At 33.3% G+C, this 26,640-nt stretch overlaps 1 long non-coding RNA gene across 1 annotated transcript; it reads right to left on the bottom strand.

Moving 5' to 3' along the window:
- Positions 1–19,918: 19,918 nt before the first annotated feature.
- Positions 19,919–26,374, bottom strand: LOC132733451 (uncharacterized). Its single transcript, XR_009626168.1, has 4 exons — positions 26,237–26,374; positions 25,278–25,798; positions 24,257–24,339; positions 19,919–23,877 (listed from the first exon to the last, which is right to left on the bottom strand). It is a non-coding gene; the product is annotated as an uncharacterized LOC132733451 (long non-coding RNA).
- Positions 26,375–26,640: the final 266 nt, after the last annotated feature.

Below are 26,640 nucleotides of genomic sequence, written 5' to 3'. Positions count from 1 at the left end.
CCATCTTTCATAGCTAAAAAACCAGTTGAGCACCAAATTTTAAATTTTAAAAATTTCCCTAAGTCGGTGGGAAATTTAAAGACCCTAAATTGTTTTTCCCAATTTTAATTCACCTTGGGCGCTTTCATCCCTTTTAAACAAAAAAAATAGCGGTTTTACCTTTCACATCTGGCCCCTTATGTTTAAATTTACATGGCCGGTTATTGACTTTTTAATTTTTATAGTTGTTTGGTTTTTTTTCCCTTTCGTTGGTTAATTAAAGTTTGCTTAAAGAGGGAATTTCTAAAAGGGTTTCAAGCTTGCCCCGAGCTTTTTATTGTGTAATGACAAAAATTTTGATTTGTTTTTGAATGTAGGGAAAATGATCGGCCTTTGGGAAAAGGGTTTAAAAAGTAAGGTTTTTTTAAATCCTTAATTTTTACCGGACCGGGCGGGGCCCTTTAAAAAATATATTTTTTTCGGCCTTCTTGATTTTTTTTCCGGGCAGGCCGACGGTCCGAGTTTTTCCCGGGAAAAACTGTAGGTAGAAGAAACTATTGAGTGGTGTGCAGTGCACAAAAACCCTAACTTTTGCCTTGCCTTTAATTTTTTAATTTTTCCCCTTTGTTTTTTTTTTACCTTTGAAAATTTTTTCCGGGAAAATAACTCAAAACTATTTAAAAGGTATTTTAACATGAAACTTTTGGTTTGGAATAGATCTAATTTAGTAAATGTCAGTGAAAAAGACTGTAACTCTGGCCCCTTTCTTAATTTTTTTAAATTTTTCCCCTTTGTTTTTTTTACATTTTTAACTTTGTCCAGGGCATAACTCTTAAAAAATATAAGAGGGGATCAACCCTGAAACTTTGTAGGTAGATAAAATCTCATTGAGTTGGGGTTGGGAGGACAAGAACCCAAACTCTGGGCCTTTTCCTAATTTTTTTAAAAATTAACCCCCCCTTTTTTTATTTTTTCACTTTTTAAATTTTTCCCGGGGGATAAATCCCAAAAATATAAGCGGATCAACCCTTTCTTTTTTAGGTAATTGATCTCATTTATTGGGGATCAGTGCACAAGAACCGTTAAATCTGCCTTGCCTAATTTTTTTAATTTATCCCCCTCTTCCAAATTTTTTTAAAAAACCCTTTTTTAACTTTTTTCTCTTTAAAAAAATATAACAGGTTCCCCAAAAATTTAAAAATTTTTAAGGTAGTAGATTTCTTTAGTTGGTAAGCAGTGAACAAAAACCTTAAACCCCCCTTTCCTTAAATTTTTGGGAAATTTTTCCCCTTTTTTTATTTTTTTCACTTTAACTTTGTTTCCCAGACATAACTTCCAAAGTAAAAAAAGAATCAACAAAGAAACTTTGTAGGGTTTGATTTGATATCGTTGAGTTTAAATTTCAGGTTTTCCCCAAGAACTGTAAAAAATGTCTTGCCTTTCTTTTGGAGTTTTTGGGGCCCCTTTTATCCCTTTTTACACTTTTGGGGAAATTTGTCCAGGGCATTCTCTAAACAGTGCTTAAAAATTTTACCTTTTGCCTTGCCTTATTTTGAAGTAACTTTTAAAAATATTAGAAGTAAAAACATGAAAAATTTTTTAGGTAGCTAGATATAATTTTGGTTAGAACTGCCCAAAGCTTTTAAAAACCTTTTTGAAAACCCTTTGGTCTAATTTTGGGGTTATTTCCCTAATTTTTTTTTTACACTTTTGAATTTTACCTTGGACATAACTCTGATTCTCAGGCAACCCTTTATGATTTGAAAATTAATTTAATAGAAGTGCAGTGCAAAAAAAAACTACCCGCTTTTCCCAAATTTTGGGGGTTTTTTCCCTTTGTTCATTTTTTTATACTTTCCATTTTCCAGAACCTTCCGGGGAAACTCATTCCGGGGTTTAAACCCGGGTTTTTGTTAAAGTTGGTTCTGAATTTTTCTTTTGTATAACTGTTTATGGAAAAGGAAACCCAAAAAAAATTTAAAAGGGGGTGGCTGTTTTGCACAAATTACGTTTTCATCTGTCAGTCATTTAATTTTTTTTCTTGACGCTACATTTCTTTTTTCTGAAATTTTTATAAAAGTGTTAAATTAAAGAAAAAAACATTTTTCTTTAAACGAAAAAGGTTTTAAAAAATTAAAAGGGAAAAATTTTGTTGTAGTAGCTTTCTGAGGGTTTTGCATTTTTCTCTTGCAATGTTGGAAAAAATTATCTAGCTCGCCCTTTTGGGCTGCAAGATATTTAATTTTCCCCCCGCTGTCATTTCAAAAATACAAAAACCCCAGAAAGCTACTACAAATTTACTCTGTAATATATTTTTTTTTTAATTAAAAAAGTTTGGGGCTATCCTTTTAACTTTTTTTTATTTTAAAAAGTTTTGGGTTTTTTTTTTTAAAATATTTATATGAATGCATTGCAGCTTTTTAAATAGTTTTACTTATGTATATTTTGGAAGGGAATTTTTATATGTAGCTCTTCGAAAAAAAATTTACTTGGAAACCAAAAAAAATTTTTTAGGGATTTAAAATGATTTTCCCCTTCGTCATCACAGTTTTTTTTTTTTAGCTCCCCGAGCCCTTTTCCTTTAGGGTGAGTTTTTAGATCGGGGAATGTCCCTTTGTCCTCCAAAAATTGGGTTGTGAACCCCTTTGCGGTCGCATTTTTGCCTCTCATCATTTAAAAATTGGTAGGTGCCCTTTTCTAGTTGGGAAAACCCTGGAAGTTCGAACCATGAGTCATTTTCGGGTTTTAAAGGGCTAGGGGCCAAAAGCTAAAAAAAAAAAAACCTTGTGAAAAACGTAGAGGTCAATTTTTGGAAACCCAAATCCTCATTAAAATTGGTCAAAGGTGTTTGCCCCCGGTTTATAGTCGAATGAGTTCGGGAAAATGGGGGCATCTCTGGAAGGGAAAAATAGGGGCCAGGAGCTCAAATGAAAAACCTTTTGAACCCCTCTAGTGGTCACCCTTTTTTTAAAAAATATCATCAAAATTTGGGCAGAATGCTTGTCTGCAAATTTCCTTTGGTAGGGGTTTAACATTGGGGCATCTCTTTAAAGAAAAACTAGGGGCCCCAGGAGCCTAAAAATAGGAAAAACCCCTTGTGAAACTCTAGTGGTCACATTTTTTGAATCCCAATCATCATTCACACTTTGTCAGGATGCTTATCTAGTTGATTAGCCGGGAATGAGTTCGAAATGGGGCATTTTGGATGTAAAACTAGGTCACCGGAGCTATAAATAGAAAAACCTTTTAACACTCTACAGTCACATTTTTGCATCAATTTCATCATCAACTTGGTCAGGATGCTTATCTTTGTTGATTCTTGGATGGTTCGAAAACATGGGTCATTCAGATGAAAAAGTTAGGTTCACCCGGAGCTAAAAAATAGAAAAACACTTGTTAACACTCTTAGCGGTCACATTTTTGCATCAATCATTTTTAAACTTGGTCAATGATGCTTGTCTATTCTGATAGCTCGGATGAGTACAAACATGGATCAATCTCGATTGAAAAAGAAGGTCACCGGGAGCTAAAAATAGAAAAACCCTTGTTAACACTCTAGCAGTCACTTTTTTGATCAGTCATCATTTAACTTTGTTTAAGATGTCGTCTAGTTGATAGCTCGGGGTTTGAACATGGGGCATCTCGGTTTGAAAAAAATAAAGGGCCCCCTGGGGGTTTGGAAATTTGAAAACCTTGGGTTTAAAAACTCTTTGCGGTCACATTTTTTGCCAATTTAATCATCATCAAACTTTTATTAAGATGCTTGTCTAGGTGATAGCTGGGAAAAAGTTCGGACATGGGTTTTATCTCGGATGAAAAAATTTGGGGCACAGGGGGTAAAAATAGAAAAAAATGGTTAACACTCTGTGGGCCCCAATTTTTACTCCCAAATTTTTAGCAAAATTGGGGGCAGGAAAATTGCTTAGGTCATTTCTGGGAATAAATCGAACATGGGACTCCCGGAGAAAAAACTAGGTCACGGAGATAAAAAAAAGGAAAAAATTTTTTAACCCCTCTAGTGGCTACTGTTGTGATCCAAAATTTTTGGGTTAATTGGTCTAAAAGTTTTTTTGATGATTTTTAAGTCAAGATTCAACATGGGTCCCTCTTTTATGAAAAAATAGGTCACACCCCCCAAATTTTGGAAAAACCTTGTTTAAAAATTTTTAAATCGGTCACATTTCGACTCAAATTAAACACAAAATTGGGTCAGGATGCTTTTTAGGGGAATTGCTTGGATGAGTTCCCAAAACGCATGTGAAAAAATAGTCCCCCGGAGCTAAAAAAAAGAAAAAAACTTTTTTTTAAAACTCCCAGTTGCTACTGTTTTTATCAAGTTTTCCCGGAAATTTTTCTTGGCAGTTTTTTTGATGATTTCCTAGGTCAAAATTTGTATGTTCACCGGGGAAAAAAATAAATCGCACTGCTCAAAAATTTGGGTAAAACCTTGTTAACCTGTAGTTGGGGGCACATTTTTTGATCACCTGGGCATGAGACTTGGGTAAAAATGCCCCTTGTCTAGGGGAATTTTTGGATGAGGGTTTTATAAGTCAGGTGAGCGTCTAGGGGGTTCATGGCCCTTTGGGTTTTTTATGGTTTTATTTAAGGGGAAAAATTTTTTTCCAGTTATTTTCAATGTTTGTTGGGTTTTTTGGAAAAAAACAGTTAAATTACACTGATTTTTTTTGTTATACACTACCAAACCATTTGTAACATCTTGAAATGTTTTTCCCTTTATATTGGAAAAATTGGACTTTGTTTGAACCCCGCGTTTCCCCGGGCTGCGTTTGGGTTTAAATTTATTTTTTAAAATCAAAAAAAATTTTCCCCTTATTGTTTTAGATTTCAATTTTAAACTTTCAAAAGTTATTTATTTTGTAACCCAAAGTAATTTAGATTGGGCCCAAATTTTGGGTAACTCTGCCTACAAAAATTAAAATTCACATGCATTTAATCATAATTTTTCATGTAGGTTACGACCAAGATCCATAATTTTTTTCCCAGCATTTTGGCGGGTTTTTCCCCCCCTTTTTTAACTTGAAATTTTTAAAGGTAAAATTTTTTTTGTAAACATGTTATCTCCAAAAGCTTACTGAAGGGTTTGTGCCTTTTTTGGGACCAAATTTTTTGCATTTTATTTATAAAAAGCAGTGATTTACTTGATTTAAAAAATTTTTAAACCCAAACCTTTGTACCCTTTTTGGGTTTAGTTTTAAAGATTCATTTTGGGAAGCAATTTTTTTACTCGAAAAAACACCCTTGTGACAACTTTTTTGAAAAAGTCGAGGGCCCTTTCTGTTTCCCCAGACAGTTTGTGTTTGTATAAATTTAAAAACGGAAAAAAAAGTTTGAAGGTTTTTCATTTCAAGGGATGGGAAACAAATAGCTGTTGGGGGGACAGCACACTTTAACTATTCTTTGTGCTTTAAATAGAAGAACCTTTGGTTTTTTAAATTTTTAAGTTCACAAAAAGGCCAAAAATTTTTTTTAAACCCAAAAATTCTACAAAAATAAGCATTTTGGGGGAAAAATTCCTAGCCCAGTATGCTCGCAAAAAAAAATGGGATAAAATTTCAATTTTTTTCAAAGCCGATGCTTTTGGAATACGAAAATATCTTTAAAACCCCTAGGCAATCTTTTAAAAAATTTGGGGGCCCCGATCGGGATCAAATGTGCAAAATTTCCCCAAAGCCAGTTTTTGTCAATTTTACTTCGGGAAAAATTGGGGGTGAAAAGCGCCAATGTTCAGATTTCCTTTTAAAAAATTCTACTTTTTCTTATCGAATAAACGAAATTAAAAAAAGGGAATTTTTGCCTTTTTAAAATAAAATGGGTTCTTTGTAACCCAATTTGACCCTATACAAACAAAATAATGCGCCCCCCCGAGTTTCTTTCAGCGCTTTGATTTTCATGTTGGGGCAACTTAGGGTTTTTTCTAGGGCTTTTGATATGATTCATTTTTATTTGCCCTTTTTTCTTATACCGGTAAAATATTTTCTGTTTTCAATTTTTTAGGGGGATTTCGACCCGAAAGGACTACAAACGTATGTGGGTTTTCATATTTTTCCCTTTTTTGTTTTAAAACCCCTTTACCCAAAAAACCTTTTACCTTCCAGCGGGTTTTTTCCTGTTTGTGTAAGCGGGTTTACGTGAAAAACCCGGGGAAAAAGAGGAAAGGTTAAACGGGAAATATAGGAAAAAAGCGTGTTTAATGACGGGTTTTGAATGTCGTCATTTCCCGGGCCTCTAAAAGTTCACAATCAAACAAAAAAAAGAAAAGAACGTTGTTAATTTTTTAAACTTTTCATTTTAAAACTCAAAACTAGAAAAAAGGGTAGCAGTAAAATTTAAAATTTTTTAAAAAGGCTTTTAAATTTTAAAAATAAAAATTTCATGTCTAAACGACGGGGGTTTAGTAAAGTAGAGCTATCTTTAACAAATAAAAATTCTTTTTAAAGTGCAGTTTAATGTCTATACATGGGTTGGGGTTTTTCTGGGCCCCAGAAAGGGGTTCGGGGTCAAATAATGCTTATCTTTCCTATCTTTGGTCCCTAGAGAAGCATTATTAATTAAAAGTGAAAATTCATTCATTTGGGAATATATTTTATCGGTTTTTCTTTTTTTTCAGTGAGAAGTAATACTCAAAAAATTTCTCTCTCGGTGAAAAAAACCCCCCTTTTATTTTTTAAAGGGTAAAATATTTATATTTATTTTTTTAACAGTAAAATACCATTAGTGCACATATAGATCCGTGTTTTAATCCCTAATTAATTAGTTTTAGTGGTTTCAAAAAAGAATTTTACCACAACAATATTTTTTAAACCAAAAGACACATGTCAATTTTTAGTGGTTTTAAATCGGGGAGTATTCGTAATTTCAGTACTTTAAAATTCAACATTTTAAAGCGGGCAGGGCCCCCAGATTAAAGCTAATTTTCATAAAAAATTTAAAAATGTTTAAAAAAGAAAAAAATTTGTAATTTCCAAAAGACTGCAATTTAACATTTAAATGGCTTTAAAACACATGTTTTTTCCCAAAAGAGGTCAAAATTAAAGGTTTAAGGGGGCTTTATTTAAGGCAGTGGGAAATAAAAGCTATAATTTTTCATAATTGTTATTAATTTAGCCAAACCCCCTTAGTTTAATGTTTGGGGACCCACTCTTTTGCTATATGTTTGGGCCCAACCTTTTTGCCTAATATTGTTGGCTAAACCCTTTTGCTATTTGTTTGGGCCCAAACCCTTTTGCAATTTGTTGGGCCCCTCCTTTTGCTTATTTTGTTATTCGAAAATCAATTGTTTCTCCCTGTATATTTACATGTATATTTAATGAGGCAATAAAAATATTGATAAGATCATTGCATAAATTATGCAAAGTATAATTACTTTGATACACTGAACTTATTTCAAAATGAGCGTCCTTTTCACGTTCCTTTCAAATATTATCACAGTGAATTCTTGGGGTCACAATTTCAATAATAAAAGGAAAAAAATTAATTCGTGTAAAGATCAAACAAAGTTTAGGAACTTAGAATATTGAGCCATAGAGTGTTTTGAATTATTTTTAAATGAATCTAAAAAATATTGTAAGGTAGCTATTGCACCCCATACCATAAATTGGTAAAGGAATTGTAGTTTAAATTAATAAGATTGTGAAAATCTGGAGACCAACTAATTTTAGTTTTACTAACGTATATGATGAAAGAAATGTAATAATATAGCCATGTTTCATTTTTAAAGTAATGTCAAAAAATATTAATTGCTTTTAAAAATTAAACATTTGCTGATGAGAACATGTTTTTGACAATGTGCAAAAAGAGGATTTTTTGGAATGAGAATGACTTCTCACTCAAAAAGGCTGCTTAACTAAAATATAATTAAACTTGAGAACCATTCGACTAATTAATCGCAAGGTTGATCAAGGCTTGTAAATGACCCTTTGCGAGATTAGATAGAAATTTTTTGTCAAAGCTCACAATGATTAAAAATAAGATTTTAAATAATTACGAATTACTTATTTCGTAAAAAGCGTTTTTTATTTCGTAAAACAGCGCATTAATATTTTCGTAAAATGTAATAACGAATTAATATTTGTAAATTAACGAAATAAATATGGTCGTAAAAAAACTGATATTTCGCAAAAACGAATTATAATTTTTCGTAATTACGAATTATAGATGCCGTAATTTACGCATTAAAATATTTCGTTAAACCGAATTAAACGTCGGGGAAAAAAAGTGTGAAAATGTCACCTTGGGGCTCCGTAGCTTTTGCGGCTTTTCTCTATACAATCATTTTGACACTCGTCTTCTACAAAAAGTATAATGACATTTATAAGATGTGGCCACTGGGCATGTAAAATGGAATATCATTAAGTTGGCATAGAGTCATTTTTGTAAAAGTAAACGGTATTGGATTAATTTTGTATTTTTATTTATTATTTTTTTCAAAATATAGCCGCCCCTCCTGCCTTACCGTTAATAACAAGCAAATTGAAATGCCCCCAAATAAAAGTTGGGGAAAAATTGTTGAAAAGTGCGGGGAAATTTACAATTAAAAATTGGTAAAACTAAAAAAAAATAAAAAGTATTTTGAGTTTTTGGGTTTTAATTAAAAATATTTTCTAACGTCCCCCTTTTTGGGGGTTTTTAAAAAAAAAATTTATAAAAAATCATAAATTTTATGACTTAAGAGGTAAAATTGTGCACTTTCCGTTTTTAAATTTAAAATTTACTGGGGAAAAATTTTAACCCAAAATTTTTGTTGAGCTAACAAAGACCCAATGAAAAATCCCCCCCCTATTTAAAAAAGGAACAGACCAAATTTGGTTTTTTGCAAAAATGATGTACATTGTGATTAGCTTAAGTAGTATGGACATTGGGTGATTAGTCGGTGTGTAATGCTTTGTTCATGTGTTTTGGGCTGCCGACCCGGTGTCATATATGATTTGTACAGTTGATGATCGAAGTTTGGTGTACATGATTGTACAATGTGACGTGGTCGTTGCATATACATGATTGCACAGAAGTGAAAAGTTTCGATTGTGTACATGCTGTACAGTGCGATTGGGGTCGTGTGTGTACATGATTGTACAGTGTGACTTGTTGATGGTGTACATGATTGTACATTATGACTGGTTGATTGTGGAGCAATGAATCGTACAGTATGACTGGTCATGTGTGTACATGATTGGGTACAGTGTGAGACTTTGCATGTATGTGCCTGATTGTACAGTGGCTGGTCGTGTATGTACATGATTGTACAGGTGTAAACTGGTTGAATGGTGTACATGATTGTACAGTAGACTGCCGCTTGATTTGGACATGATTGTACAGTGTGACATGGCATGTGTGTACATTAATTGTTAACAATAAGACGGGTTGATTGTGTTCATTTATACAGTAATGACTGGTCGTGTGGTGTACATGAAGTACAGTTTGACTGGTTGATTGTTGTACATGTTGAACAATGGACTGGTCATGCGTGTGCATGAATTGTAAGTGGTGAGTTGTGTTTGTATCATGATTGTACATGTGACTGGTTGAATTGTGAAATTTGTACAATGGGACTGATCGTGTGTGTTAAGATGTACAATGTGCTTGTCGGTGTTTGTAACTGGAATTAAATCAATGTGAAAGTCGATTGTGGTACTGATTGACCAGTGTGGACTGGCGGTGTTTGTACATGATTGTAAGACAAGTGTGAACGGTCGTGTGTGTAATACGGAATTATACCTGTGATTTGGTTTTATTGTTCATCTGAATTGTACTTTTGCTGGCCATAGATGTGTACATTAAGTACAGTGTCGAAGGTTGAGTGTGAACATGTTTTGAACGTATGAATTTGCTTGTGTAACCCCTAATTGTTAATCAGTGTGACTGGTCGTGTTGTGTAATAAATTTTTAAAAATGTTATTTTGGTTTATTGGGGTTAATGATTACATGTAAATGGTTGATTTGTAAATGAGTAAGTGTGACTGGTTAAATTTTTTACATGATTGTCGTGTTTTGGGTTAAAATTGGGGCAAAATGTTTTCAAGTGTGATGGTGGTTTTATACATGATTGACATGTGCGGGTTTGGGTGTGTGTTCATGATTGACAGGTGACGGGTCGTGCGTGTCATTGTTTTAAAATGTGACAAGTCAAAAATTTTGTGTACATGATTGTAAAATTTTATTTGGTCGTGTGTGACATAAAATTTTGTCCCGGGGGTAAATTGTTGTTTTTGTTTAGGGATTGACATTTTGCGGGCCCTTTATGTGTACATAAAAGAAACGTGTAATTGGTTGAGTTGAACATTTTGAACAGTAATACTTTGCATGTGTGTACCTAATTGTACAGTGTGACTGGTCGTGTGTGTACATGATTGTACAATGTTGTACTGGTTTGATTGTGTACATGATTGTACAGTGTGCTGGTTGAATTTGTACATGATTGTACAGTGTGACTGGTTTGATTGTGCACATGATTTACAGTGTGACTGGTCGTGTGTGTACATGATGGTTCAGTCTGACTGGTCGTGTGTGTACATGATTGTAACAATGTGACAAGTTGATTGTGTACATGATTGTAAAAATGTGAAGTGGTCCGTGTTGTACATATAATTTTGTACCGTGTGTGACTTGTCGTGTGTGCACACGGATTGTACAATGTGACTCGGTCTGTGTGTACATGGGATTGTACAATTGCGACTGGTTGATTGTGTAAGATTGTAAAAGTGGATTTGGGCGTGTGTGTACTTTAATTGTACGGGTTTGGGACTGGTTATTATTTTTACTTGTTTTGGACGGTTTTAATTTTTCGGGGTGTGTAATAAATTTTTTCCCCCAATGTGTTAAGGGTTTATTAAATGTTTGACCAAATGTGTAAAACTTTTGTAAAAAGGGGGTTAAGTATAGATTGGTTGTGTGATTTTTAAAAATGTTGTAAAAAGGTGTTTTAACCCGGGAGGAAAGTTGGTCCCAATGAGTTTTGCAGGGTTAAATCATAAATTTTCTGTGTAGGGTTACCCCAAAGGGGAGTAAACGGGTTTTAATAAGGGGGGGGCGGCAAACTGGATTTACCCAAAGCATTGCCTAGAACCAGTAGCAGAATATCAAATTATTATAATTATCAAGAGAAAGGGGAATGAAAGTGTCCACCCCTAGAAAAAAGGATAAAGGGATTTTCTCCCATAACCCTGTTTTTATACTTTTTTGTTTCCCTAAAAAAAGCGCTGGGCCCTTAAAAAAGTTAGACTAACCCTTAAATAAAAAAAAAATTTTTTATTACAAAAAGGTTAAATTGTGGGAAATTTCTGTACACCCGGGGCAAATTTCCCAGGCTTTTTTAAAGCGGGCAGGGCCTAAGAAAACAAAATTTTTAAGAAAATAAAACTTGAAAAAGTTTTAAAGGTTTTAAAAAAAAGTAAAAAGTTTTAAAAAATAAAAGTAAAAAATTTCCATTTTAAATTTGCGATTGAGGGCCTTTTTTCAGTAAATTTCACCCTTTTACTGGCGTTTAAGCAGTAAGGGGTTAAATTTTGCATTTTTGATTTTTTTTGAATTGCTTTGGGGTTTTGAAAGTGCCTTTTGAAATGTGCATTTTATTTTCCCCTGTAGCTTAAAAATATTTTACTTTTGGGAAACTTTTTAAAAAATTTTTCATGAACTTACGGAATCTTGGATGCAAAGTGCTTAAAATCAGCATGAAAATTTATTTTTACCAAATGTTTTTAAATCCGAAAATTTTCTTTCTGTTTCCTAAAATAAATAGAATTTTCCCCAATTGAAAACTTTTAAATAAAATATCTTTATAAAAGCACTATACCAACTTTATATACTTTGTATTACAAATTTTGTTTGTTAAAAACAGGGTAAAATACCATAAAAAAAATTAAAGGGCAAAAATAAAATTAAAACTAGATTATTTAAAAACCTAAAGAAAAAATTATTTTTCTTACGGGAATTAAAGTCTAAGTTTTAGTTTTTGGGTAGAAGGTTTTGGAAAAATTTTTAAAAACATTTCAAATTTTGTTTGGGCTTGTAAGTTTGAATAAGAAATAACTTTCCAAGTTTTAAAAATTAAAAAATGTAATTATTTTATTTGAAAAAATGTAACAACGTTTCGAACCCCAAAAGTCTTCAATCGGATATTAGGAGATAGTAACATGAATTAAAAGTTCATGCCTGAATTTTGCACGAGTTGAATAAAATTTATATTACGCGAGCCTCTGGCGAAGCATAATTTATTTTAAATTCAACGAGGTGCAATAAATTCAGTTTAAAATGAACTCACACGAATTTAATATTCTATTTATCACTACCCAAAAAAAGTCCCTTTTTTAATTGACGCGACAAGTTTAACCTAACATTTTAGCGCGTCTTTACCCTATGTTTGTAATAAGCTACGACCGTCCAAGTAAAATATATGCAGCGGCCCGGCAATAAACCATATTTACGGAGTCCGCAAAAATCGGCAGAAGGGTGTTGGTAAATTTTTTATAGGAAAATGACGTCAACGTATATGAGTCAAGGACAACGACGTTAAAATGTAATAAAAATTTTTGGAAAGTATTAAATGTAATATGATAAGGAGTTTTATAAAAGATACAAAACACTGGTAAAGAATGCAATTAAAAAAAAGAATGTTAAATTAAGAAACGCAGCAATAAACTACATATTGAATAAATTTATTTTAAAAGCCTTTAAGGCAAAAAATAAAAATAGAATATTTTTTTAATAATTGCAATTTACGGATCAGCCGGCAAACTTAAATAAGCCGTGCGACCCAGCGCAGGCCAAGAGCAGCCGGCAACTTACATTTGCGTGCGACCATAGTGCAGACCTAGATCAGGCCCGGACAAATTAATTTTAGCCGTGGACCAGTGCAAGCCAGATAGCCAGCAAACTTACCATTAACGTGGCGACCGGAGTGAAAGGCCCCAGAATCAGTCCGTGCCCTAACATAACCTACGTTGGGACCAGTGGCAGGCCACGATCACCCGGCATTAACTTAAATAAAGCCGTGCGAACAGTGCAGGCCACGATCACCGGCACAACTTACCATACCCTTGGCGCGACCAATGCTGGCGCACGAAATGCCGTCACAACTTACGATTAGCCCTTGCGACCAGTGGAACCACGATCAGCCGGGCACAATTTAATTTTACCGTGCGACAGGGCCGGCCCGATACTGGCCCGCACAACTTTCACTAACCCTTTCCGACCAGTGCAGGCCACGATCACCGGCATAAATCTTCACATAAGCCTTGGGCGACCAGTGCATTTCAACGACGACAGGCCGCACAACATACATTACGCCTTTTGGGACCATGCAAGCCACGATAAGCCCGGCACAAACTTCCATAACCCTTCCGAGACCAGTGCTGGCCACGATCACCCGGCATTAACTTACCATAACCCGTGCGACAGTGCATTTTCATGATCAGCCGGCACAACGTACATTACCCTTGCGACCAGTGCAGGCCACGATTGAGCTGGCACAACCTTCATAACCCGTGTGACCAGTGCAGGCCACGATCACCCGGGCATAACTTACATAAGCCCGTGGCGACCAGTGCAGGCAATGATCCAGCCGGCACAACTTACATTGTTCCATGCGACCAGTGCAACGCACGATTGGCTGGCACAACTTACATAACCCGAGTTTATTAAAACCGTATTAATTCTGTTTTTTTTTTTTCCCTAAAATGAAATAATGGTTGTTTCGATTTTTTGTTCACAGATCAGCCGGCACAACTTACATTACTGTGCGACCTGTGCAGCCACGATCAAGCCGCCAGCCACAACTTACATTACCATTGCGGGCAGTGCAGGCCAAAACGATTAGCCGGCACAAAACTAACATAACCCGTGCGACCAGTGCAGACAACGATTCCCGGACAACAAACAAACCCCGTAAAACCATTTGCGGGAAACGATTACCCGGCATAATAAATAACCCTTGCAAAAGTGCAAGTTGGGCCGGGCCCATTTTCAAACTAAAGCGCCAGTGCACCCCAGAAAATAAAGCAAATTACATTGCTCGTGGACTTTTAAACCCATGATAACCGGCCAACTTACATTACCCGTAAACCAACTATCAGCTGGATGTTGTACTTATTTTTTTTTTTTCCCTAAAATGTTTAAAATGTTTTTTTGATTTTGTTTGTCAATAATTAAAAAGGGACATGTTTTTTTAAAGATATTGGGCGTTGTAAGTTTAAAAAACGCTTGATTCTTCCTTAAAAACCAATATTATTCCAGGTTGATTTTTTAAAAAAAAAAAAAACGGGTATAAAAAGTAAAATTTTCACACTGAAATCAACATTTTTTCCCTAAAAATTTTTTGGGATATCTTTATTTTTGGGTTTTTCCCGTTAAGTATTTACTGCTTTTTAAAAAGTAAAAAAAGGGAAAGGATGTGACTACTATTTTGAAAAGAAAGCAGTTTTAAATTTTTACTGCCCCAAAAATTGTCCCATTGTTCGAAAACTTACGATTGTTTTTTAAAACAAAAAACTTCCGGGTTTTAAAATTTTTTAAAAAAAAATGGGCCCAAGGAAAAACGTTAGACCCATTAAGTGTATTAAAGGGTATAAAACAAAACACACACAACACACCGCCCACAACACACCACACACACCAAAAGGGAATTTATAAGGTCCCCTAAGTTTTAAAGACGTTCAATACGTGCCCAAATTACCTTATAGATCATTGTTTATGTTAGTGATATAAATTTTTCATTTTTTTTGCTTTTAAAATTTCAATTTTTTTTCTATTATGTGGTCCCTAGGGGAACTGCTTTTGGGAAACTTTAAATTGGGACTAAAAAGTTATCCCTCCCTGTGTTTTCCCTTTTTTCTTTTTAAAGTAGTGTTGGTATTTTTGGTTTTTTGTTTAAAAATTGGGTTCCCCTTAAAATAAAGATGTTTCTGGGGAACACGGTTTACAGTTTTTAAATTTTAAGATAAAAAACCCATTAAATAATCTTACATTTATTATTATGTAAATTTTTTTGACAAAAGTTTTTTAAACAATCCCCAAGGGTTTTTTACATTGTTTTTTTCGATTTTCAGTGGGGGTTTTTTCCCCTTAAGGGTTTTAAAAAATCCGGGGGATTTATTATCCCAAAAAAGTTCCTTTTGGAATTTCCCTGAAAATTTAAAGTTTTTAAAAAATTTTTGATTTTTTAAACCTTTTCCCTAAGATCTAAAATGGATTCATTTAAAAAAAATAACAATTTAATCGAAGAAAAAATGAAATGAAAATTAAATATCTATTTAAATAAAAAATTTGCTCTTTTGTAAGGGGGTTTTTAAAAATTTTCGTCAGACCCCCAAAAAGGTAAAAAATTGATATTGGGGGATGGGCTTGTTTTCCCTATAAACCACTTTTAGGTCTTTTTAGTTTTAAAATTTTTTTTTGTTGTGAAAAAAGGGCCTTTAAAAAACATTTTTACGGGGTTTCACGTTTTTTTATTTTTATTTCAAATGTGTTGGAAGATAAGTTTTTGGGAAACATTTCTCAAAATCTTTCCCTTTTGAACCCAAAAGTTCAAGCAATAAATGAAAAATTTTTGCTCAAGGAAAAAGGGCTTGCCCCTGACGGGTTTTTGGAGCCCACGGGGTAAGCAACCCTTTTTGTTTTTCAAATCCAAAATTTTAAACCCACTTGGGCACCCCGCACTTTTTTCAATTTTTGGGCCAATTTTGGGCATATAATTTCAAAGTTTATAAAGTAAATGTAAAAATCGTAAATTGACACCTGACTAAAAACTGTAAAATAGAAATTGTCCTACTTTGTAGAGACGTACATATTAATATTCTTATAACTTTGTGTGCTACAAGACATGATTATGTCATTGTTATGCAAACATTTCTCACATTCTTATTTGTATCGAAATCTTGGAAATAACATATTGAAATTAACAAGTTTTACTTTGGCCGAGTACTAGTATCATTTTAAGATACTTCTTGTTTTTTTATTCTACTTCGCAAATATGATCAATAACCCACTTGACCCAGAGGAAATTATATAAGTATCCTTAATAATATATATGTAATGAACAATGGATTGAAAAAAGTGGGTCTGTCCTTTTATACTTAAGGCAGATGTTTTTTCTTTTTGCGATTTATCACTTTATATAGTAACCGTTTTTTCAACATCGCGCAGTCTAATCTGTTTGTCGTGACCAAGCCACCTGTCGGAAACTTAAGATCATTCATGTCAGCGTACGCGTTCGAAAGTAGTTTCAATAGACATATTTTAATAAAATTACTACGCATCGGAACTCCGCGCTTTGCTGCTGTACTTAGCAGGGGAATTTATCGTTTTGATACGGTGTTCCGTTAGAGCCAGTGCATTTGATCTGAGAACGAAAGCGCTAAGCATGATGGTGACAGTACGGCAGTATAATAGCGAAACACGACAGTACTATGGTGACAGTCAATCGTTTTGCATGAAAATCCTATTGATTTCCTACTAACAGACATCCTTGTTAAATAATTTCCGGGAGTCAAAGTTCATATATGTCTTTTATTGAACGCATATTTATCTTTTATTTATTTATTTATTTATTTATTTATTTATTTATTTATTTATTTATTTATTTATTTATTTATTTACAACATATTCAATAGCGTTTTACACAACTTGTTACAGTAACTTATAAAAAATATTTCCTTTATAATTGTTTTAGGAAAAAGGAGTTTGATTTAAAGTAAATATTCAAGAAACATGGATTGGCTATATAAAAATGTAATATGTCTGGTGTGTTAGGTGTTAGATGATGACCGTCCGACAACACGGTGGTGATGCGTGACAATACGGTGGTGACAATACGACAATACGATGGTAAAGCACGACGGAATGATGTTGACGGTACGATGGTGACAGTACGATGGTGATTCGCGACAGCACGATGGAAGCACTACGTACTGTCACCATCGTTCTGTCTTCTCAGAGAAAACGCACTGGCCCTAAACTAATATCGTACTTTTAGGTAGTCTGCTTATCTAGTGGACATTAAACAGACTGTGTATTGCATTTTATTAGCCCTAACTTTTTTGAAATGTTAATTTCCCATTGGCCACTGGGGGTTATTTTACTGTTAAACCAAGTGTACCATGTGACTAAGAAATTTGTACTGTAACAGGTTATCAGTACTTTTTGACATCACATGTTGTTTTTTTTTAAACTTGCAAGGAAGGGATAGTTGAGTTATTGCTACTCTTGGTTCAATTTTGTTAGATTTAGTTGAAATTTTAAAATGATTTTTTCGGGGCAATATAATAAGAAACGCATGGGCTTGTGAGTAACATTGAAAATATCATCTCTCGTAAAAATATAAAAATACCGTTACCCTCGGCTAACGTCCCGAACAATTTAATCTTGAAGTAGACTATACAATGCTTTAATTAGGCAATAAAACATGTCTACCCTTCCCACTGGACGGGGAGCACTATTTAATTGCAGAAACGAAGAAATAAAATAAACAAGCAAGAATAGCATTTATTGAGGAATAACATATTTTCCATTTCATTGCAGTAACAAAACTTTGTTGTATTTGTATCGTTTTGTTAAATGATCACAAATAATTTTACTAATTTCTGTCGCCTGCAACTATTCAAGTGATGACTAACACAGAGAATTGTATTACAAATATAAATGTTTGACATCAAAAGGAAAATTAAGTATTTGTACGTGTTGGTAAAATTATGATTGAAACTGTGTTTGACAATAATAATCAGTTTTAAAAAGCACTCAGATGAACAGTTACAAACATATTCGAATTATTGACGACATGTAGACATTTTGTTTGTTCTGTTTCTGCAACCATTATAATAAGTGTATAAACAAAGATCTGTATAAATGGACTTTTACTCGATATATTGGAATGAACTTGGTGATTAACTTCAAGCATTACATTAATATTTGTTTAGTCTCTTAGCGTAAGTTAAACCGAAATACCGTGTGTTCTAACAATTTTGTTCCAGGTTCTTAGAAGCAGGGGACATATTCGAACTTTGGCCCGGTCAACTTTATAAATAAGGCAGACACTGTGTTTTCAAGATACTTCATTTTTCTTTGAAATTCTTTGTTACATGTATTTATTTGTAGGAATTGGTCTGTTTTTCAGATATTTAACCGAAGCTTAACAATTTGGTAGCTTTGTATGTATTTGTGACTTAGAAAGGATGTTTAAAAATTGAAAATTAGGCATTGACAATTTGCACTAAACAAATAAGAAACTTTGGATAAATTTTGTGAAAAAAATCTACACATATGACTGACAGTTAATTGGGCATTTTTGAAATTGCAATTGATTACACTGTGTGTTAGTGATATTTCTAAGTGAATCGCGTAGAATCTGGAGTATCCTGCATTAAGTATCATCAAGATGGCCCATATTGGTTTTGTATTTTAGGAACAATACATGCAAACTGTATTTTTTTAATTTATGGCCTATATCATTGACTTGTACTGTGAAACTGGTTATCTGCCTGTGTAAAAGATTTTGAAATATTTCGAATTGATTTATTGGCCACATTGAACTTGAAATTTGCTTAATTTTAGGTAAACTGATCCCCACCCCACCTTACGGAAAGGCCAAAAAGATGCCTTTGCCGGGTTAATACTGATTGAAAGTACTTTTTACAAATGAGTTTACATGTAAATGAAAACAGATGGTGTAATCTTTGATAAGGTATAACGAATGGACATATTTGACATCCAGAAAAAATAACGTCAGTGTTCCGGTAGACAATGACAGAACATATTTCTGTCACTCATGATTTAACAAATTACAACATTTGACAAAAAGTTACGCATACTCCACGGGATGTGACGTGGCGTTTTACTTGTTTTTCAAAAGGGGGTCATGAGTAAATTGTGTGTGTGTGTGATTTATACATAAAAAGCAAACACACACAACAATACGTTAATAAATGTTCAAATATAATAATAACTATTCTAGAACAAAATCCCGGTTGGGGTGTCATGACACTTAGCTCCCGTGGATACGTACATGTGATATTGATGTACAGGGGTAAAAGGCTTAGTTTTTGTTCATTTTCACTTTATGAGATAAACTTGATATAATATATCTTAATTGATGTAAACTAGAACCCATCCACAATTTTAATCATTGGCAGTTATTGTTAAAACAATTGTGCTTAATCCTGAATATTTTTTTTCTGCATGCAAGTTTTTAAGCTCCGCCTAAAATATGTGGACACGGTACTGCAGTTTCTATAACATATTCAATGAAACTGTAGGTAAGGATACTCCACTCTCTCCGTGATTTAACATTAGAATTATTTATTATGTCGATTTACTTTATATATACTACTATCATATAGCCTTTCAAACTTTTTTTAATTTTAAGATATATAATCATCAACATAATTACGGATCAATTTCATAAAGCAATTTCACTTTCATAAAGCAATTAATGTTGTATTATTTTTGTATCATTCCGTAATTAAAATTTATTTCTGAAATAGATTGTCCGATATTCTGGAAACAAAGTAATCCCTCGGAAGCATTAACCACAACGAAGTCGAGCATGAATAACACCATAATACAGTAAAGGCACATTATGCCTCGAATCCATATATTCTTAAATTATTTAGAAATGCAAAACGTGTGTTTAATAATGTATAAATAAAGGATGAAGTGTATGTAATGATAAAATAGCGGTGAACATGCAGTTATGTATCGTAAAGATAGCGAAATGTAAACACAGTAGTATTTTGACTTCCATACAAAATACTAATTCACTATTCACAATACCAATTGTGTCTTGTTTCTCTAAAATTATTTCGTATTATTCAACACCGTAGTGCAATATTAGTATTACCATGGATCGTTGTCGCAATTAAATACTTTTATTATAAAAATAAGAGAATATCATTTACAAGAATCAAACAAATATGGTAACATAATATCGACTAGGAAACATCTTCTTAGTTTAATAATATTTTATTGTATAAATATACACACAATATACAATTTCATAATTTTACAGACAATATCAAGTGTACATACAAAAGGGATGGGCCAAAAGTTCTAACAACATTATCGTGGGCCCTTCCCTGAAGTTAGTCAGAAATAAGTTTATACTATTTGAATAAAATTGTGTGATATCAAATAATTATCAATTTCAGTTTAACGTAAATTTCAGGAACTAATTTTCATGAACTAATTTTAACAAATGTTTTATATGTGAATATAAATAAATCAAATGAACTTTTAATGGAGAAAAAATATATAAAAATATTAGAAATATAGATAAGCATTATAATAAAATTATGATACTAAGAGTGATTAAATGAAGTTATTTAAATATAAATGTATAAAGTATAAGTTTCAAAAGTCAATAATGTTCCATTTAAAGTTATTTATAGCTTTTGAATTAAGTGCTCTAAGTATCAAATTTTGAGAAAAAGGAATAAATAATAGAATGAAATAATAAAATTATTGTACCAAGTTTGTTCAAATGAAAGCCCTGGGGTCAAAATTGGCCCCGCCCTGGGGGATCATTGATTTTCCTTATATGTATATAGGAAAAACTTAAAAATCTTGTTTTAAAAACCCATTTAGCTAGAGCTTAGATATAAGTTTAAGATTTAGATTTTATATCTGATTTTATATCGACTAGTATAACACGTTACTTCTATTCAGATCACCCATGTCGATACGTATATATAAATCACTACAAAAAAGTATATCTTATCGATACGTTGATTATGTGTTGATTTAAATACTTATGACTATGTTAAATTACAGTTGCTGTCAAAATTATAAGTAGATTGAAGTTCACGACTCTTCATTGACCATTTTCATACAAATTCTCATCTTTCGCTTTGTTTACCCTACACGAGAGAAGAATATTTGGGGACAGTCTGTATGAAGAAGTTTACTTGCGATTCACTGCATGACAGTCAATAAGAAATTATTTGTCCAATTGAGTGAAAATCTATTAAATATACGTTTGTAATCTTAAAGTGATGTTTATCTTTATGAATTTAAATTATGAATGGAAAAAAATAAGGCATGATAGCTTTACAAAGATTAATCACTTTCATTTGTCAACTGTTTAAAATATTAGTTAAGCTTGTCTAAGATACGTTTCCCCTCAGTAGGGAAATTATATTTTGTGCGAGTAGTGTTCGCTCTGAGTCCACATTTTTACATAGTCGATATTTTTTGTATTTCTTTTGCTAGCATCAGATAGTTAGCATATTGATGAAGCGATATTTAATTACCAAGCATATGGACTAATGGGCTTTCAGCCAAAATCAACGAAACCTTACTTGTTCCTTTAGATTGCTCTTTTATAAAAGTGATTCGTAATTTTGTAGATGGTTTTCTAGATCACATATGTATCTTTTCAGCTGGAATTAAATTTCGACCAATATTCCCAATCCAAATCTTGTAAATGTTTCAAGGGTTGTTTGAATGTTTAGCATCGTTCGGTGGTAAGATTTCGAGTCCGTTTTTGTATGTATTGCATGTCTTGGACACACCAGAACCCGGGATGGAACAATATTTCGACAAACACTGCATAAAAATCTGGTACAATAATGAGTATGATGGGGGATAAAATTTAAAAAAAGACAGCTTTGAATTTTATATAAATGTTAAAAAAGTTAAAAATTTACCCTGCGATTTTCACATATAGTGTTATATTGCCCATTCGTTCTACTGAAACTCTATTTTGAGATCCATATGAAGTTCACCCCCGTGCACGTGATTAGTTAACATTCACTAAATGTCGTTTTGACCAATTCATTTTTGTAAATGATACTTAATATGAACACTTATCAATACACGACGTCCAGATTTTAATCATTTTACATATAAATAGGTAACTCATTGGACAACTATTCCTCAAGAGGGCAAAAACCTTAGATGGGTTACTGAAATGCACTTACAAATATGTACGCGTTTGGGCAATGCATACGAGGATTTAAATCCCGCTTCTTCTGGATTTTGCGTTATGATTTCAAGTATTATTTATGTTTGAATTACATTTGAACAAGAGTATCGGACTATTATTTGACCTTTCTCTCTATATATAGATACAGAAAATCACACGAAAAATAGGCGAAAATAGGCACGCGCAATATATATATCATAAATATCAGGATTGCTACATAACCAATGCTTACCACCATATTATTCAGTCTTACACACCAAAAATAGTATTTTTTACTACTTAAACATTGATTTGGCTCCGATCAGGATCTCACGAGTGTGACCATATCTATACTTATATTTTTAGCTCACACTCTTTAGTCTAACGTCAAAGCAGGGTAAAAACCATGAGTCCGTGCTTTCAATTTGGTTACAAAAAAGACGAAAAACCGTTTTTTAAAAGAAATATTTTCTTTCAGTTACCATGGCAACCAGAGTTCTGCATGGAATTAAATTCTTTGAAAATTTTTCAAAGGTGACCACCAAATAACATGAAATTGGCTTAGCGGTTTATGAGGAGATGACGTTTAAAGTAAAAGTTTACGGACAACGGAAGAATTGTGGCCACAAAAACTCACCTTGTCACTTTGTGACAGATGAGCTAAAAAGAACATCGATTTTACTTCACAAAATCAAGGCTTGGATATATGAAAAAGATATATTGCATTGGCTAAAACGATATAAAGTCCAAACCTGTAGCGTTTAGGACAAACTGCCTCAAGTTGTCATTTCCACAGAATATCTGATGCTCGCAGATCTCCTTTTTTAATAAACGCATGCATTCCCTTGTTAGGCCCCCATCGTCTATACCATCCTTGGCGCCAATTTGACATGCAGTTCAACCAGTGGATCAAATGTTTTTCTTTGAAATCCACGCATTACGCCTTCAAAGACATTATGTCTTGTAACGTTTATAAAAAAAAATCTTGGTACAATCAACTGCGCCAATCAGCTCATGAAGTATTTCCTCTGTGTCTTTTCTTAACATTCTGTAAACCATATTCAACATTTAACCTTTATTCAAACATACCGTAAATGGTATGACATTAGTTAGACTAATTATGTACATGTACATGGTTTGCTGTATTTGTTTTAAACAAATTTATTTTCGTTCGATTGTGTTTGAAGCTTATTGCAACACTCTCGAATCCGTTCCTGGAACCAACCAATACTAAGCAATGAATGTAAAGTTTCTTGCTCAAAGAAACAACGGATTGCTCCTGACAGGGTTTGAACCTACGCGGTCAGCAATCCTTAGATTACTAGACCTACGCGTCAACCACTCGACCACGACGCCACTTGATCATGCTGTATTTAAGCATGCATCAGATGCACGTATACAACGTGACAGAAACAACCTTAACGAGTGGGCTTCCGCGGCTTGTGAATTTCTTACCTAATAAATTATCGATACGAATCAGCAAAAAGAAGTATAACGAACTTTTCTGTAATGTACATTAGTAAAACGCCTAATTTTGTCTGAGAAATATAACCTGTATAAATCACAGTATTGTACATTTCACATGATGTGATAATTAACTATTACCCTATAGGGCATTACATACTGGTGGTAGTATAATACTATAAATAAATGAAAATTTCGCAACAAAAATAGTCCGTGTTAAATCAAACATCGTACATGGCTACGGGAAACACTAATATATTTGCACAATTCATGTTAAATGTTTTGTTTAGATAAACATTCCAACGTCACGATTAGATGTTATCATAAAGAAAAAGCTGACGCGGTAAACATACTCTCTCTATGGAAACACTCACGCACTATATTTATACAATGATGTTAAATCTAAATTATAGAAATCTCAGTCTTGTGGGGGTCCAGATGTTTCCGCCAGACTTGTTTCAATTGCATGCCGCAATAGTGGATCTTCGTCGTCGCTAGTACTATCAGTTATATCGATAAATGGTGCATGTACCCTGAAACATAAGTTTCCATCAGTCTCCTGTCTTTGTTAATTTAAAATCATTTTTCCCTATCAATGGCATGGTAAAATAATGACATCTGCGTATCTTCAAACGAGTTTGAAAAAAAAACTTCCAAGTAATATTCCTGCAGAGTCACGCAGGTAAACTTTGGTAATAACAGTTTTAAAACATATTTTGGTAGAAACATTGACTAGGTATGGCCTTGCATGGGCAGACAGACGAACATATCAAAAAGGCTGAATGTGTAAGACTATAAAATATATAAAATTAATAAAAAAAACTTGATGTTAGCCAGCTCATGTGACTTCATTACTGTTAAGAAACGTCTTGGTGTTTGTGGTCCACAGAAACAGACAAAATACACACTTACCGTTCTCTCCAAGAGCTTGAACTCGTTCTCGAACTTGGTCCTGAAGAGTTATGGTTTCTCGATAGTCTTCGATGGAATGTGACCTTAAATATTATAAACTGTCATTGACAATCAAAGTATACCTCTCAAAAACCAAAAGCGTAGAAACACAATTGAAAGACTTTTACGAAGTTAGCAATGTTTAAGCAGCTGAATGAAAGATAAATTGTATTCGTTACTTTCATGTTCTTAAACGCGTAAAATAGGAAAGAAGATACTTAAGATACTAAATAAAAGTGGATGCAATAAAGGAAGAAACTGCGAAAAAATCAATTATTATATACATGTATTTTCTGAATTTCTGTATCAATATCTGGAAAGCACTCAAATGTCCGACATTTTTGTTTTATTTTGTATGTTTTGTTTGGTTTGACGTTGCAACAACAAAATTTAGGTCATATAGCGATGGTTTAGGCTAGGGTGTTACAAATTTCAAACAACTGAGAATAAAATTTTATAAAATTTTCAATTTCAGTTCAATTTTACATGCATGGTTTATAGTAGAGGCTATCTAAAGGGATATCTTTCTGACTTCTAGCTGATACAAGTCGGTTGCTCTCGGGAAGAATGTGTGCAGGGCATTTTAGGGGGAAATATTAGCATTTTTAGGGCGAAATATACCTATTATGGGCTAGGGGAAACAACTTATTCGGGAAAAAATAACTGAAAGCGACCAACATTTTTGCACAAAATAACCCACATATGTTACCATGTAAAATTTCATTCCCGTAATCACACTGTTTATTGTAATATTATACATTGATTCAAATTTTAGCAAATATTTATACCAGATCAAATTTTATTTGTCAAATTACCGACTGCTTGATAGGTGTATTTACTAAAACGAACGAGAGCACGAGTAATATTACTGAAAATAGTATGTGTTTAAAAGAATCTATTTATTGAAAATGACTTTTTATTTAGGCGCTCGTTTATAACTTTTTAGCTAAAATGCAACCGAAATAAAACATATAGACCCTACCTCTGGAGTACCAGAACTCAACCAGTCATCTGCATCTTCTATTGGTACAGTAGTTTTATCGGCATCACTTTCTCTGTCTGTTTGTGAAGTTTCGTGGTTTTGAACGGTTGTAGTTTTGGATTGCCTTTTTTCTTTTACGAGTACAAGTAGGCTTTCAATGTTTTTAACTTACTTGTTTGATACAAATCTTCAATTGTGGTGTCTGAAGATACGTTTTCTCCTTTAAAGTCACGGATTTCCGCGTTACAATTTTCTAAGGCACCAAATTTGGATACAGAATTTGGAAAGAACTTGGCGAGTGTCGCAACTTTTAAATCATTTACTGTCATATGCCTGTCCAAACTAAGGCCCCTTGTCCCTCCACCATTTTACGGACCTAACTTGGCGGAAACAGTTCTGCGAAATATTGAAGTGCATCCATCCCATATCAATGCGCCTTTGACGTCGGCGAGCGCTTTGGTTGCCGTTATTGCGACCTCTTTTCCCTTTAGGTCTAAAGATATTTTTACGCAGATGGGATGCTGTAAATGAAAAGAACACACATTCGTATACAATGTATATTGTACTACATTGTATTTAACACACTAGAGGGTAATGATGGACATTGATTGCTCATATATTCAATGTTAAAAACGTCCGCTGTTCTTCAATGCATATATCTTCACATTCATATATCTTGAAATCATGTCTACTACGGAATGAAACATAATAAAGCTTTTCGCTTTTGCAAGGAAAATATTTTTAATGTTATGTAAGAATTGCATAGTTGTCTTATTCTATATACATTTTAACTATCAACAGACATGTAGATATACATGTTCATAATTCATGAAGGATAAACAGACCACAAGCCTAGAGACCATGTCTTTTATAAAGCCTATATAATTTGAAGGATAGGGATAGATGTCATCTGAAAATGATTTATGTGTCAAAAATAGTTGATTATTAAAATCACAAACCAAGACATTGGTCGGTGGTTTCCTCTTTACTTTTCAAACATCTTGCAAACGCAAACAAGGCCACTCGATCACCATATGCTGGAACATACTTCGCTTATTCCTCGTCCGACATAACATTTATTGCTTCACAGTCAATCTGAAATACAATATATTATACAATAACAAATGTCTTATAGTTTTTATGAGTAACACTATGATCAGCACGCACCTGACAACCCCCTTTGACAAAACTAAAGAGTAACTAGTCTTAGAAAAGCAAACAAGAAGGCTAAATTAAATGGTTAATTTGAATTTGAATGATGATGCCAATCAAGGCTTTGGTGATGATAATGTTGTTGTCGTTGTTGTTGATGCAGTTGATCTACAACGATAATTATGATGTGATGACAGGCTTGATTAAGTAA

This window comes from Ruditapes philippinarum, unplaced genomic scaffold (assembly GCF_026571515.1).
Source record: "Ruditapes philippinarum isolate M1 unplaced genomic scaffold, ASM2657151v2 ctg507_1_1_1_1, whole genome shotgun sequence".
Taxonomy (NCBI): Eukaryota; Metazoa; Mollusca; class Bivalvia; order Venerida; family Veneridae; genus Ruditapes; species Ruditapes philippinarum.
Note: the sequence above shows the minus strand (reverse complement) of the source record. Positions and strands in the feature narration are given on the sequence as shown.